This window comes from Oryctolagus cuniculus, chromosome 10, assembly GCF_964237555.1.
Source record: "Oryctolagus cuniculus chromosome 10, mOryCun1.1, whole genome shotgun sequence".
Classification (NCBI taxonomy): Eukaryota; Metazoa; Chordata; class Mammalia; order Lagomorpha; family Leporidae; genus Oryctolagus; species Oryctolagus cuniculus.
The window spans coordinates 71,689,905-71,705,308 of record NC_091441.1 but is presented as its reverse complement, the minus strand read 5'-3'; the positions used below and the strand labels follow the sequence as shown (position 1 = coordinate 71,705,308).

Below are 15,404 nucleotides of genomic sequence, written 5' to 3'. Positions count from 1 at the left end.
CACTCATCTTTCCTTAAATATTTTTTGAGCACCAATGCTATGCCAGGGTACATCCTAGGTATTGAGAGTAAAGCATACAGTAAGACAGACATAGTCCATGCTGCCTGAAGTCAGAATCTAGATGGAGTCATAGTGACAGAATAGGTACAGGTAGACAAGTAAACCTAACAGTGACTGATAGTAACCCTTGTTGTGTTTAACACAACAGGCAACTGGGTGAGTGAAGGCACGATTCCCTACTAGCGCCTGGGTGTGCTAGAATGCAGATTTGGGTGGCCTGTGGGACCAGCTGTAGGCAGAGGCCGAGGCAGAGGAGAAACACTGTAACTACTGAGAAGAAGTTTCTAAGAAATATGGTCAAGTCCTTCTTGCTAAAATAAACATGCTTCTCAGTGCCATGTGTGTGTGTAAATCCACATATTATTGGCTCGACCATGTCTCTACCTAAGAGGCAGTTTGACAATAGAATGAACCCGGTGTTTATAGTCAGATATTCCTAGCTCTTCCATGACCAGGTTCTCAGTTGTTTAAATTCTTTGAGCCTCCCAATACACCCTTCTTCATAGGCGGAAAATATCTACCTCACCAGGATGACTAAGAATATAATGAAGGAATGTGAACCAAGGGCTTAGCACCAGATTGGGCATATTCTTTTTTAATAAATATTTTTTTTTATTCTTAAGGCAGAGATAGAATGGGGGGAAGGAGAGAGGGAGAGAATCTTCAATCCTCTGGATCACTCCACAAATGGTTGGCACTTCCAGGGCTTAGCTAGACTAAAGCAAGGAGATGGTTACTTTTTCTGGGGCTTCCACTTGGATACAGTATCCCAAGGACTTGGGCCATCTTCCACTGCTTTCCCAGGCATATTAGCAGGGAGGTTGATTGAAAGAAAAACAGCCAGGACTTGAGCTAGTGCCTATATGGGATGCTGGCAAGGCAGGCAGAGGCCTTACCTGCTCTGCCACAGTGCTGGCCCCAACTGGGAATATTCTTGAAACAGTACAGATAGCAATGCACTGCCTGGCTCTGCAGAACTTCTTCACCTGTGACATTCATTATGGTCTCAATACCAGCTTGCATCCTTACCCTATCTGGGAGAGTCACCTCTAGATTATATCAGTTTTAAAAAGATTCATTTATTTTTATTTGAAAGACAGGGAGAGGAAGGGTGAAGGGGAGGGATAAGGAAATATCTTCCATTCACTGATTCAATCCCCAAATGACCCCCAACTACTGGGGCTGTTCTAAGCCAAAGGAAGAAGCTGCAATCTCCATCAAGATATTTTATGTGGCTTGCAAGATTACAAGTATTTATGATATCTGCCTTGTTCCTAGGTACCTTAGCAGGGAGCAGCCAGGACTCAAACCATTGCTCCAGAATGGGATGCCAGCACTGCATGTGGCAACTTAGAGCTCTGAGTCACAGCACTGGCCCCCGCTCCCTCTGATCATGCTGTTTTTCTGTTGACTCCTCTGCCCATTCACTGTCTGTGAGATGCTCCCCTCCACATTCATACCTCACCCTTGTACATAGAAACTACATCCTCCCTCCATCTAATTCTACTCTAAGGCAGTAGAGAGGGAGAAGTACCACATTCCAGGAAGGACATCTCACTTCACATATCACCAGGCATGGCCCCTCTCACCCTGTGCCGCAGCCCTTATACCCTACTTTCAGTCCTGGAGCCAATCTGCTGCTGCTCCTTACTGTGCTTTTCCATATAACTCACCTGATGTGCTGTGCCTCAAACTGTGATCACCTCCTCCAAAGATTTCCTAGCCTCTGCTCCCTTCACTGAAACCTGTTTTCTTTGCTGTTTTTACACCTTCTTTATTGCCTATGTACTTGTCTGTTTACTACTTTTCTTTCAAGTGGTAGAAGATTCTCCTACTTAGTCCCATTCCAGTAACTGCCACTTAGTACTATAATAACCAAAATTTATTGACTACCATGTGCAAGATACTCACATTGTTTCAATTCTCATAATGTCTGTTAGTCTCAGAGGTTCCATAGTCTGCTCGAAGTCACAAGTTAATGAGCCACAGAATTAGGATGTGAACCCAGGTAGTTTGGCTCTAGAACCTATGCTCTTAATATCAACATCTAAATTGTTCAATGAATGAATGTATGTTATTTTATGTATATAGGAATGTTATCTGTTGCCATGGGAGTTAATAAATTGGCTGTATAATGAGCATGCTTGTTGTTTGTGAGCTTGATTGGTATGGGTCTAGTTTCCAGCATTAAAGTAGGGAACTCTGATGCCTGCTTTGAGGCCATGCTACCCCAAGAGAGCTCTGTCTGTTCCTCTGTTCTCTATCTCAGGGGGATTCCCAAACCACAGGAATACTATCTTCAGATTGCTCTATGTTATTATGCCAACACATGAGCTCTGGTGTTTGTGTGATCCACAGTGAAATAGGGTTGCAGTACACATTCAAACACTCTCTTCCATCTCTAAGACACAGCTTAATCCAGGCCCCATTTAGTCATTACCATCTGGCCCATGCCAGATCTTGTTCTGAGTGCCATGAAAGAAATTTAAATAAGACCCCCAACCTCCCAATCTAGAGAGACATTGTCTAGTTTGGTGCATTAAGGGGTTATTTGAATGGTTGGAATGGACCAGGATTCCATAACCATTCATTTGTTTTTCTGAAATTAGTGGATGGGCATTCATACAAAAAGTAGTTTAGTTATTCAGCAAAATGAAGATATTGTAATTGCTCTGAATATCCAGGCTGCTGTAGACCACAGCTGATGAGGCACAGAAGTTGGGAGAAAAGTTCAGGAAGAAGGGACAGTGTTTATGGGAGAAATTCAGTGGAAAACATCATGATGAACTATGGAAATCCAATTAACTAGAAATTGCAGGGTGGAAGGGGCAAGTCTCTGAGGCCTTTGCATTGGCTGACACACAGTAGTCACAAGAATCTTTGTTAAAGGCCTGTGGGCTAGAGAGGGAAGACAACATATGTGTGGATCCATTTAGGAGCCTGAAGGGGCCTTGAACTGCACAGTGTTAGTTTACAAGAAGCTTTGGGGCCACTCAAGTGTTTGACACACTGACATGATCAGTGTGGCCTTTTAACATAGCTCTATATCTAGCAGTGCTGCACATGAGGGGTGGGGACAAGGAAGTTGTAAGGGTATGAGAGCCCATTGAATCTATGCAGGCACTGGTAAGATCTGATTGAGAAGCAGATCTAGGCACTGAGAAGAAAGAATTAAGTGACTAGGGGTGGAGATGCCTCCACACTTGTGATGGAGTCTTTTGCAGTGAGGAAACTTGAAAGTATTGACTTCTTGGGTGTGTAAAATGAGGGAGGGAAGCACTGGCAATTAGTGAAGGGCTTCTCCCAGCAGAGTGAATGACTAGTTCTGTTAGTACAGATTTTCTGTTGCAGCAACGGGTGTGAAAGGTGGTGCAGAAGGAGCCTGGTTGTAGCAGGTGAGTGGACTCCAATGTGACCCAGAGTGGTGGCTGTGGATTTGGCGTTCCATATGAGGCTCACATTTAGCGGATGCTGATGTTTCATGAATGTTGAGTGCACAAATGTAGCGGATTAGAAGTACTATGGGACTAGAATCCACCAACCAAACTCTCCCCATCACTCAGGCAAAGGTAAAGGTATGAGGAAAAAACAATCCAGTAAACACAATTCTGCAAAATATAAACATTTGGAAAACAGAATTGTAAAAAATTCAACTTTTATAATGCCCACTTTAGGCGTCATGGCTACATTTCCATGCATGTAATAAATATATGTGCTTTGATGTGGCCTCAGGGGTTCCTGAAGTATCCACTTTGGCTGGGCAACAAGAGGCATTTTCTCTTTGGGAAAACTGCAGTTATGAGTATTCCTTGTTCCCTAATGCCTTCTGGAGCACCACTTAATCTTGTGGAGAAACTCAGCCAATGTAGCTGTAGAGTTTCTCCAACGTTGAGATATTTCTCTGAAAATCCTAATGAGGTGATTGGGACCCAGGCCTTCTGCACTTTGGCACTGGCATCCTTCTGCCATTTCTGGGTAGTGGCATGTCAGTGCACCCTCCTGGTACCAGCACTCCATGCTGTCACCCCACAATCGCATCCCCATGGCACACCATTGCCTTCCTGGCTCTCTGTCTTCAGGCTCTTGGCCGTGTGCCCAGCTTCTCAGGACCTACCCTGGTACTGGAGTTGCTTGACTCATAGACAGGAAAGACTCCACCTCATGTGGCAAACCTAGAAGGTAAAGAACTGATGAGTGGATTTCACCTTGAATAATAAACTTCTGAAAAAAAGTTGAATGAGTCAGACACAAATTTAAAGCAGATCAAAATCCTCCTGTCAAAAGTGCATTCATTTCTATTAAAGTACTTGAAAATAAACAGTTTATCTGTTTGTCTCTGCACTATGAGTATTCCTGGGACTGTGTGGACAGATGTGTGTTTGGTGTCTGTTGGCTGGTGATATATATGACCTGTTAGTATAATGGTTTCTCCTATTTACCCTTGTATATAAGCCCTTACATCATCCAGAACTCCAGAACCATGAACAGCATCCATCCCTTGCTGGTTAAGTTACAGAACCATCTTTAATACTTGTCATGGGGATCCCTCCCAGGGTCCCTTAGTCCTAGTAGTATGCAAACCATCTGCTGCAATCTTCACAGCTTCTTAACACTAAGAAGAAAATACACTCTCACTCTACTGAGAAGATATGTTGTTAGCTGGTGAAGAGCTAGCAAGACTGTGGGCTGCCAGCTGATCTCTCCCTCCACCAGGGCCAGCTGAAGAGCAGCTCTTACTCCACATGGGGCAAAATTAGAATGAGACTGAGTCTCAGATGTAATGAAAATCTCTCATTTTCTCTGGTTATAGATCCACATTCTCATAATTGCTAGGGGTCCAATAGAGGCATTTGACATATGAGGTGACCTCAAAAATTTATGGAAAAAGTAATTGAAACATTAGTTTAATTGACACAAAACTTTATTATTTTTTAATATCTATATTTTCCATTAATTCTTGAAAAACTTCTCAGAATCATGAATTTAATTATTTATTCCAAAACATCTGAAAACTACCTTTTTCCAGGAACACTTTAAGTAACCACATTTATCATCTCACAACTCTACTTCCCTGTGAAGTCTGAACTTTAAAGAAGCAGTTTGACAAAGGAATGAACCTAATCTTCATTGCCAGATGTTCCTTGTACTTTCACTAGTAGCCACTTGACTTCTTTAGGCCTTACTTAACTCACCTCACCTATAAGCAGGAGGAAAATGTCTATCTTAATAGCATGCCAGAGAATCCAATAAAGGCTTGTGAATGTAGGCTCTAAATATGGCCTGGCATGTCCTTAATACAAGGCAAATAGCATGACTGCTCTGTTCTGAAAATCCTAATCACTTGTGTCATCCCTCATTGCCTCAAGTCCTGGAGTGTACTGCTACTCTAGCTGGGAGGCTCCCTCAAGACACCCTGTGCTTTCTGTGCTTACTGTCTATTACTCTGTCCTCTGCTCCTTCATAATGCTGCCATAGAGGTAATGTAGCCTTAAGAAGACAGGCTAACCTGGACTTCCCTTACCGCAGACAAGAATCAAGCTACTAAAATACAGCCTGACACACAAGTAGCCAACATGTCTGCCAGGAAAATTTGTACCAATTTTAAAGCAGGTCAACAAAATTCAGCATTCAACAAATTTTCATTCTCCATGAATAGCATCACTTAAATGTAGAAATAGAGTATAGTAATGAAAGAGGAAATTAGGATCTCAGACCTAGGGAAAAAACATCCACAGATACGAAACCAATTGCTGCCAATTGGGGAATGAACCTCTCTCTCTCTCTCTCCTCTCTGTGTAAATAAATAAATAAATCTTTAAAAAAGAACAAAATGACTGATATGAAATTAATATCAAGGAATTGAAAATGGTTATTGTTCTTTTGTTACTGTTCTATTTTTGTCTTGTTAAAGATTAAGGTAAAACATAAACATAATGACAGAAATAGAAAATGTAAAAAGAATAAAAGCATATAGAATTTTGGATGCTAAAAATTCATGGTAAGAAAAAAATGAATGTTGTCAGCAATGAAGACACAAGCATTGATGAATCTTAACATACTTCAATAGGGATTATCCAGGCTGACATAGCAAAATACAATAAAAGCAAAATAGTGGAAAAAGCAATTTCCCAGTGGAAAAAGCGATTCTTTAACACACATGCACTCGATCTCAGAAAGAGAGAAATGGAGCAATATGACTATATTCAAAGAATTAATGAAAGAATGATTTCCAATTTCCAGAAAATAATAAACCTTTAGAGCAAAAAATTTTGATGTATCCAAAGAAGGTTGAACAAAAAGAACCCTACATCAAGGCATATCATAATCAAATTATGCATCAAACCACTCATATGAATAGACATAGGTAATAAAAGATAGTGTACATAGAATACAAGTAGAGTATTTACAGGGGTTTTGTCAGAGATACACAAAGACCAGAACCAATAAAATTTCAATAAATATCAAAAGAAAAAAATCTGTCCAGATAAATTCTATAATCAATGAAAATCTCCGTCAAAACTGAAGGAAAATACAGACTTTTTCACATAAACGTAAGCTGATTATTGTGCACTGGTAGATCTGCCCTATAAAAGTGTTCTAGAAATTTCCATGTCAATTTTCCAGTATTCACATTAAAAGGAGAAATAGATAAGATTAATTTCCATTTTTTAACCCAGAATATACTAATCTTCATTTCTACATTTCCATTGCTTTTTCATATGTAACCAGGCACACGCAGAGCAATTAAAGATTGCCTGCTTTTAAGTTTTCAAATGTGGATGTGTTTTTCATATAAAATATGTTCTTGATTATTTCTAAATAACTATTCATCTGACCTAGCATGACCTTGTTGAATAGAAAGTCCTGTCCCCATCATTCTGCTGTGCTTTTGTGTCTTGAAGTGTGTCTATCTGTGCAATCTGTCCACGCTTGTGCCAACATTACGCTATTTCAGCTAACCATAATTATTATAATAAATATTGATATGGGCCAGTGCCGTGGCTCAATAGGCTAATCCTCTGCCTGTGGCACCGGCGAGCAGGGTTCTAGTCCCAGTTGGGGCACTGGATTCTGTCCCGGTTGCCCCTCTTCCAGTCCAGCTCTCTGCTGTGGCCTGGGAGTGCAGTGGAAGATGGCCCAAGTGCGTGGGCCCTGCACCGCATGGGAGAACAGGAGAAGCACCTGGCTCCTGGTTTCGGATCAGCGCAGTGTGCCGGCTGCAGCGCACCGGCCGCAGCGGCCATTGGGGGGTGAACCAACGTTAAAGGAAGACCTTTCTCTCTGTCTCTCTCTCTCACTGTCCACTCTGCCTGTCTCAAAAAAATATTGATATCTAGGGAACTAATACCTACTTAAGAAAGTCTTGATAATAAGCTTTTCATCTTAGAAAAAAAGATGTTTGTATTCTGATTGGGTTTATATTGAGTCCATAAGTTTTTTTTTTATTTGACAGAGTTAGTGAGAGATAGAGACAGAAATAAAGGTCTTCCTTCCATTGGTTCACCCCCCAAATGGCCGCCATGACCGGAGCTAAGCTGATCTTAAGCCAGAAGCCAGGAGTTTCCTCCTGGTCTCCCATGTGGGTACAGAGGCCCAAGCACCTGGGCCATCCTCCACTGCCCTCTTGGGCTACAGCAGAGAGCTGGACTGGAAGAGGAGCAAACGGGACTAGAATCCGGCACCCACATGGGATGCTGGCGCCACAGGCGGAGGATTGACCAAGTGAGCCTCAGCGCTGGCCCTGAGTCAATCAGTTTTGAGGAGAGGGGATAAAAATACTATCTGTTCTTCTGATGCTGTCATCTGGGTAGGAACTGGATATGTTCATGCCATTTAGACTCTGCTACCTTTCACATTGTGGGACATAAGATGCAGATAGGGAGGCTTATCCTTGGGAGGTTAGATCAGAACACAGTGGGTGGCCCCTCCTTTCGTGGAGTCAAAAAAAGAAAGAAAAAGGAAAGAAAACAGCTTTGACTCTCCACTTGTAACAGTGGCCTGGTGTCCCAACGCTTGTCAGGGGTCACCCTTACTCAAAATCCTTTGAAACCAAGACATCCCAACAGGACTTTCTCTGCACCAGAGCAGATTATAGGAATTCTGTTCCAGGTTCTTTACCTTCTCTGTCATTAGTCCTGCTCTCAGCTCTGTGATTTGCTTTCCCTGAGTAGCCACTTGTAGGCCTGGGGGTTCCTGAAGGCTGATTCATCAGGCAAGAGAGAAAGTGCAGAGTCTGTTTGGAAAAAGCACATCATCATTGATACCTCTGGTTCTGAAAAGGATTAACAGTTGAGGATGAAGCTAAAATAGATATAGTGGTATAATAACCAGGATCTTGTCATCAGGAAAAGGATCCCGTAATTATCTGAGCTGACACTATAGGCTGTTCATCAGCTGGCCATCCTCTCACATTCTCTTTACTCACCAGGCTAGGCTGCTGGGAAGCCACTGTCCTCTCTTCTGAACTGTGCCAGAACTGCCAAGGCTCTTAGAGAAGGTAAGATCTCAAAGTAAGATCTGTGAATCCCCAGGTCTGGGCTGGGGTAGGTGTCCGTGGAGAACAGAGTCCAGAGGACTAGTAAGAGGGGCTGGGAGGAGGAGTCGGGGCCCAGACAGAGGAGAAGCAGGAAAGGGGAGCCAGACGAACAGGGCGGTGAGTGGGTGACTTGGAGGGAACAGAGGCCAGGGTGCGCTTGGAAGTCTTGGAGGAAGGAATGTCCTTGTGGGAAGAGCTGTTGGTCAGAGCAGGGAGACGGGCAGGGCAGGCAGCTGAAGATTTCTTGTGCTGGAGGACAGGCTTAGGTTTGTCAGAGGGAGGAGCCAGGTGAGGCAGGCAGGTTGGAAAGCGGGAATCTGAAGGAGTCGGAGGGTGAGGCTGAGGTTGACGTGGAAAAAGTGGAGGTAATTTTTTCGTCATTTTGGACAAAAATGCTTCTAGTTACACATCTGACCAAAGTGAATCAAAATGAGTAACTGGACATATGCCCAGGCCCACGCCCACATTTATCTCCTACACCATCCCCCAGGTTATTGCATCACAGAATACCTATTATGATGTGTGCATGTCCCTCCCCACTTGAGATTCATCCCACTAAGGACATAACCCCATGGTGCAGCTGAGAGTCATCATGACAAATATTAACCTCTGCCCTTAGAATTGGATGCACTTTTGTACAAAAGACAGACTATTGAACTGGAGATCATATGGATGCCACCATCACAGGCAGCAGTTTAAACCATGGTACCATAACACAGGCCCTTCTTTCAAATTAGGTGGCCAGTTATACTTCACTTAATTTTGTATTCTGACTTTCTTGTGCCTTGACATCATTTTGTCAATGTCTGGAATACATTCTTATGATCATTGTATATTTGCTTTTTTTCACCCCTTTCCAGAGGAATAACACTCAAATATGATCTTTCCTGATGTTTTCATGTCACAGAGTTCGTAAGCTTTTCAATCATCATTTTGACCTCTTTTGTTGTTTCATTAGCAACTTTGAATCTTATGACCATGAAAAACTTTAATCTCTAATGAGGAGATAAGCAATCCATGTGGGTATATCCTTCATGTCTCATATTTTCTTTACCTTTATACAGCACCTTCTGGGAGCTAACAAGAGACATCTCTTTTTTCTTTTTTTAAAATTTTATTTAGTAAATATAATTTTCCAAAGTACAGTTTATGGATTACAATGGCTTCCCCCCCAATAATTTCCCTCCCACCCACACCCCTCCCATCTCCTGCTCCCTCTCCCCTTCCATTCACATCAAGATTCATTTTCAATTATTTTTATATACAGAAGATCAATTTAGTATATATTAAGTAAAGATTTCATCAGTTTTCACCCACACAGAAACACAAAGTGTGAAATACTGTTTCAGTACTAGTTATAGCATTACTTCACATTGGACAACACATTAAGGACAGATACCACATGAGAAGTAAGTACACAGTGACTCCTGTTGTTGACTTAACAATTTGACACTCTTGTTTATGGTGTCAGAAATCTCCCTAGGCTCTAGTCATGAGTTGCCAAGGCTATGGAAGCCTTTTGAGTTCGCTGACTTCGATCTTATTCCGACAGGGTCATAGTCAAAGTGGAAGTTCTCTCCTCCCTTCAGAGAAAGGTACCTCCTTCTTTGATGGCCCAGTTCTTTCCACTGGGATCTCACTCGCAGAGATCTTTCCTTTAGGTCTTCTTCCTCCTCCTCCTCCTCCTCCTCCTCCTCCTCCTCCTCCTCCTCCTCCTCCTCCTCCTCCTCCTCCTCTTCTTCTTCTTCTTCTTCTTCTTCTTCTTCTTCTTCTTCTTCTTTCAGAGTGACTTGGCTTTCCATGCCTAAAATACTCTCATGGGCTCTTCAGCCAGATATGAATGTCTTAAGGGCTGATTCTGAGGCCAGAGCGCTATTTAGGACATCTGCCATTCTATGAGTCTGCTGTGTATCCCGCTTCCCATGATGGATCGTTCTCTCCCTTTTTGATTCTACAGTTAGTATTACCAGACACTAATCTTGTTTGTGTGATCCCTTTGACTCTTAGACCTATCAGTGTGATCAATTGTGAACTGAAATTGATCACTTGGACTAGTGAGATGGCATTGGAACATGCCACCTTGATGGGATTGTATTGGAATCCCCTGGCACAATTCTAACTCCACCATTTGGGGCAAGTCTGATTAAGCATGTCTCAAATTGTACATCTCCTCTGTCTCTTATTCCCACTCTTATATTTAACAGGGATCACTTTTCAGTTAAAATTTAACACCTAAGAATAATTGTGTGTTAATTACAGAGTTCAACAAATAATACTAGAACAAAAAAATACTAACATGGATAAAGTATTACATTGTACATCAACAGTAAGCACAAGAGCTGATCAAGTCACTGTTTCTCATAGTGTCCATTTCACTTCAACAGGTTTCCCATTTGCTGCTCAGTTAGTTGTAGCCAATCAGAGAGAACATATGATATTTGTCCCTTTGGGACTGGCTTAATTCACTCAGAATGATGTTTTCCAGATTCATCCATGTTGTTGTAAATGACCGGATTTCATTGTTTTTGACTGCTTATAGTATTCTATAGAGTACATGTCCCATAATTTCTTTATCCAGTCTACTGTTGATGGGCATTTGGGTTGGTTCCAGGTCCCATAAGTTTTGGTATGTTGTGCTGTTATCCTCATTTACTTCCAGAAAATTCTTGATTTCTCTTTTAATTTCTTCTATAACCCATTGTTCATTCAGGAGCATGTTGTTGAATCTCCATGTGTTTGCATATGCTCTAGGGATTCCTGAATTGCTAATTTCCAACTTCATTCCTTTATGGTCTGAGAAGCTGCATCGTATGATTCTAATTCTTTTGAGTTTGCTGAGACTTGCTTTATGGCCTAGTAGGTGGTCAATCCTAGAGAAGGTTCCATGTACTGCTGAGAAGAATGTAAATGCTTTATGTGTAGGATAAAATGTTCTGTAGATATCTGTTAGATCCATTTGGGCTATAGTGTCGTTTAAATCTACTGTCTCCTTGTTGATCTTCTGTCCTGTTTATCTATCTATTTCTGAGAGTGGAGTATTGAAGTCCCCCAGTACTATTGTATTGGGGTCTAAGTCTCCCTTTAAGTCCCTTAACAAATCTTTTATTTTTTTTTTAGTAACAACTTTTTTTAAACTTTTATTTAATAAATATAAATTTCCAAAGTACAATTTTTGGATTATAGCGGTTTTTCCCCCATATAACCTCCCTCCCACCCACAACTATCCCATCTCCCACTCCCTCTCCCATCCCATTCACATCAAGATTCATATTGAATTATCTTTATATACAGAAAATCAACTTAGTATATACTAAGTAAAGATTTCAACCGTTTGCACCCACACAGACACAAAGTATAAAGTAGTGTTTGAGTACTAGTTATAGCATTAAATCTCAATGTACAGTACACTAAGGACAAAGATCCTACATGAGGAGTAAGTGCACAGTGACTCCTGTTGTTGACTTAACAAATTGACACTCTTGTTTATGGCATCAGTAATCACCCTAGGCTCTTTGTTATGAGCTTCCAAGGCTATGGAAGCCTTTTTTTTTTTTGACAGGCAAAGTGGACAGTGAGAGAGAGACAGAGAGAAAGGTCTTCCTTTGCCATTGGTTCACCCTCCAATGGCCACCGCGGAGGGCATGCTGTGGCCAGTGTACTGCGCTGATCCGAAGCCAGGAGCCAGGTACTTCTCCTGGTCTCCCATGTGGGTGCAGGGCCCAAGCACTTGGACCATCCTTCACTGCACTCACTGGCCACAGCAGAGGGCTGGCCTGGAAGAGGGGCAACCAGGACAGAATCCGGCGCCCCAACCGGGACTAGAACCCGGTGTGCTGGTGCCGCAAGGTGGAGGATTAGCCTAGTGAGCCACGGCGCCAGCCTATGGAAGCCTTTTGAGTTTGCCAACTCTGATCTTATTAGACAAGGCCATAGTCAAAGTGGAACTTTTCTCCTCCATTCAGAGAAAGGTACCTCCTTTGATGGCCTGTTCTTTCTGCTGGGATTTCTTTTTTTTTTTTTTTTTTTTTTTTTTTTTTTTTATCTTTTATTTAATGAATATAAATTTCCAAAGTACGACTCATGGGTTACAATGGCTTCCCCCCCCCATACCGTCCCTCCCACCAACAACCCTCCCCTTTCCCACTCCCTCTCCCCTTCCATTCACATCAAGATTCATTTTCGATTATCTTAATATACAGAAGATCAGCTTAGTATACCTTAAGTAAGTATTTCAACAGTTTGCTCCCACACAGAAACATAAAGTGAAAAATAATAGATGATTTTTTTAAAATGATGATGAAATCAGATCAGACCTATTGTCATGTTTAATCCCAGTGAGAGTCAAGTTGGGAATTGAAAATTTCTTTCTTTTTTTTTTTTTTTTTACAGAAGATCAGTTTAGTGTACATTAAGTAAAGATTTCAGTCGTTTGCACCCCCATAGAAACACAAAGTGAAATATACTGTTTGAGTACTCGTTATAGCATTAAGCCTCAGTGTACAGCACGTTAAGGACAGAGATCCTACATGAGGAGTAAGTGCACAGTGACTCCTGTTGTTGACTTTACCAATTGACACTCCTGTTTATGGCATCAGTAATCTCCCTATGCACCAGTCTTGAGTTTCCAAGGCTATGGAAGCCCCTTGAGTTCTCCGACTCTTATCTTGTTTAGACAAGGTCATAGTCAAAATGGAGGTTCTCTCCTCCCTTCAGAGAAAGGTACCTCCTTCTTTGAAGACCTGTTCTTTCCACTGGGATCTCACTCACAGAGATCTTTCATTAGGGTCTTTTTTTTTTTTTTTGCCAGTGTCTTGGCTTTCCATTCCTGAAATACTCTCATGGGCTTTTCAGCCAGATCCGAATGCCTTTAGGGCTGATTCTGAGGCCAGAGTGCTGTTTAAGACATCTGCCATTCTATGAGTCTGCTGCGTATCTCACTTCCCATGTCGGATCACTCTCCCCTTTATTTATTCTATCGGTTAGTGTTACCAGGTACTAGACTTGTTTATGTGCTGCCTTTGACTCTTAGTCCTTTCATTATGATCAATTGTGAACTGAAATTGATCACTTGGAATAGTGAGATGGCATTGGTACATGCCACCTTGATGGGATTAAATTGGAATCCCCTGGTATGTTTCTAACTCTACCATTTGGGGCAAGTCAGCTTGAGCATGTCGCAAATTGTACATCTCTTCCCTCTCTTATTCCCACTTTTATGTTTAACAGGGATCACATTTCAGTTAATTTTCAACACTTAAGAATAACTGTGTATTAATTACAGAATTAAACCAGTCATATTAAGTAGAACAGACAAAAAAAACTACTAAGAGGGATAATGTATTAAGTTGTTCATTAACAGTCAGGGTTATGCTGATCCAGTCACCGTTTCTCACAGTGTCGATTTCACTTCAACAGGTTTCCTTTTTGGTGTTCAGTCAGTTGTCACCGATCAGGGAGAACATATGGTTTTTTTGGGACTGGCTTATTTCACTCAGCATGATGTGTTCCAGATTCCTCCATGTTGTTGCAAATGACTGGATTTCATTGTTTCTTACTGCGGTATAGTATTCTAAAGAGTACATATCCCATAATTTCTTTATCCAGTCTACCGTTGATGGGCATTCAGGTTGGTTCCAGGTCTTGGCTATTGTGAATTGTGATGCAATAAACATTAGGGTGCAGACCACTTTTTTGTTTGCCAATTTAAATTCCTTTGTGTAAATTCCAAGGAGTGGGACGGCTGGGTTGTATGGTAGGGTTATCTTCAGGTTTCCGAGGAATCTCCAGACTGACTTCCATAGTGGCTTGACCAGTTTGCATTCCCACCAACAGTGGGTTAGTGTCCCTTTTTCCCCACATCCTCGCCAGCATCTGTTGTTGTTAGATTTCTGCATGTGAGCCATTCTAACCGGGGTGAGGTGAAACCTCATTGTGGTTTTGATTTGCATTTCCCTGATTGCTAGTGATCTTGAACATTTTTTCATGTGCCTGTTGGCCATTTGGATTTCCTCTTTTGAAAAATGTCTATTGAGGTCCTTGGCCCATCTCTTAATTGGGTTGTTGGTTTTGATCTTGTGGAGTTTCTTGATTTCTTTGTAGATTCTAGTTATCAACTTTTTTCTGTTGCATAGTTTGCAAATATTTTTTTCCCATTCTGTTGGTTGTCTCTTCACTCTCCTGACTGTTTCTTTTGCAGTACAGAAAATTCTCAATTTGATGCAATCCCAAATGTTAACTTTGGCTTTTACTGCCTGTGCCTCCAGGGTCTTTTCTAGGGAGTGTTTGCCGGTACCTGTATCTTGTAGGGTTTCTCCAATGCTCTCTAATTATTTGATGGTGTCAGGTCATAGATTTAAGTCTTTAATCCATGTTGAGTGGATTTTTGTGTAAGGTGTAAGGTAGGGGTCTTGCTTCATGGTTCTGCACGTGGAAATCCAATTTTCCCAGCACCATTTATTGAATAGACTGTCCTTGCTCCAGGGATTGGTTTTAGATCCTTGATCAAATATAAGTTGGCTGTAGATGTTTGGATTGATTTCTGGTATTTCTATTCTGTTCAATTGGTTTATCTATCTGTTTCTGTACCACTACCATGCTGTTTGATAACAACTGCCCTATAGTAGGTCCTGAAATCTGGTATTGTGATGCCTCTGGCTTTGTTTTTGTTGTGCAAGATTGCTTTAGCTATCGAGGACTCCTGTGTCTCCATATGAATTTCAGCACCATTTTTTCTAGATCTGAGAAGAAGGTCTTCGGTATCTTGATTGGGATTGCATTGAATCTCTAAATTGCTTTTGGGAGAATGGAC

At 41.6% G+C, this 15,404-nt stretch overlaps 1 long non-coding RNA gene across 1 annotated transcript; it reads right to left on the bottom strand.

The window, feature by feature from the left end:
* Positions 1-3,042: 3,042 nt before the first annotated feature.
* LOC103349277 (uncharacterized) lies at positions 3,043-9,637 on the bottom strand. Its single transcript, XR_517492.4, has 3 exons — positions 8,486-9,637; positions 8,179-8,293; positions 3,043-4,232 (listed from the first exon to the last, which is right to left on the bottom strand). It is a non-coding gene; the product is annotated as an uncharacterized lncRNA (long non-coding RNA).
* Positions 9,638-15,404: the final 5,767 nt, after the last annotated feature.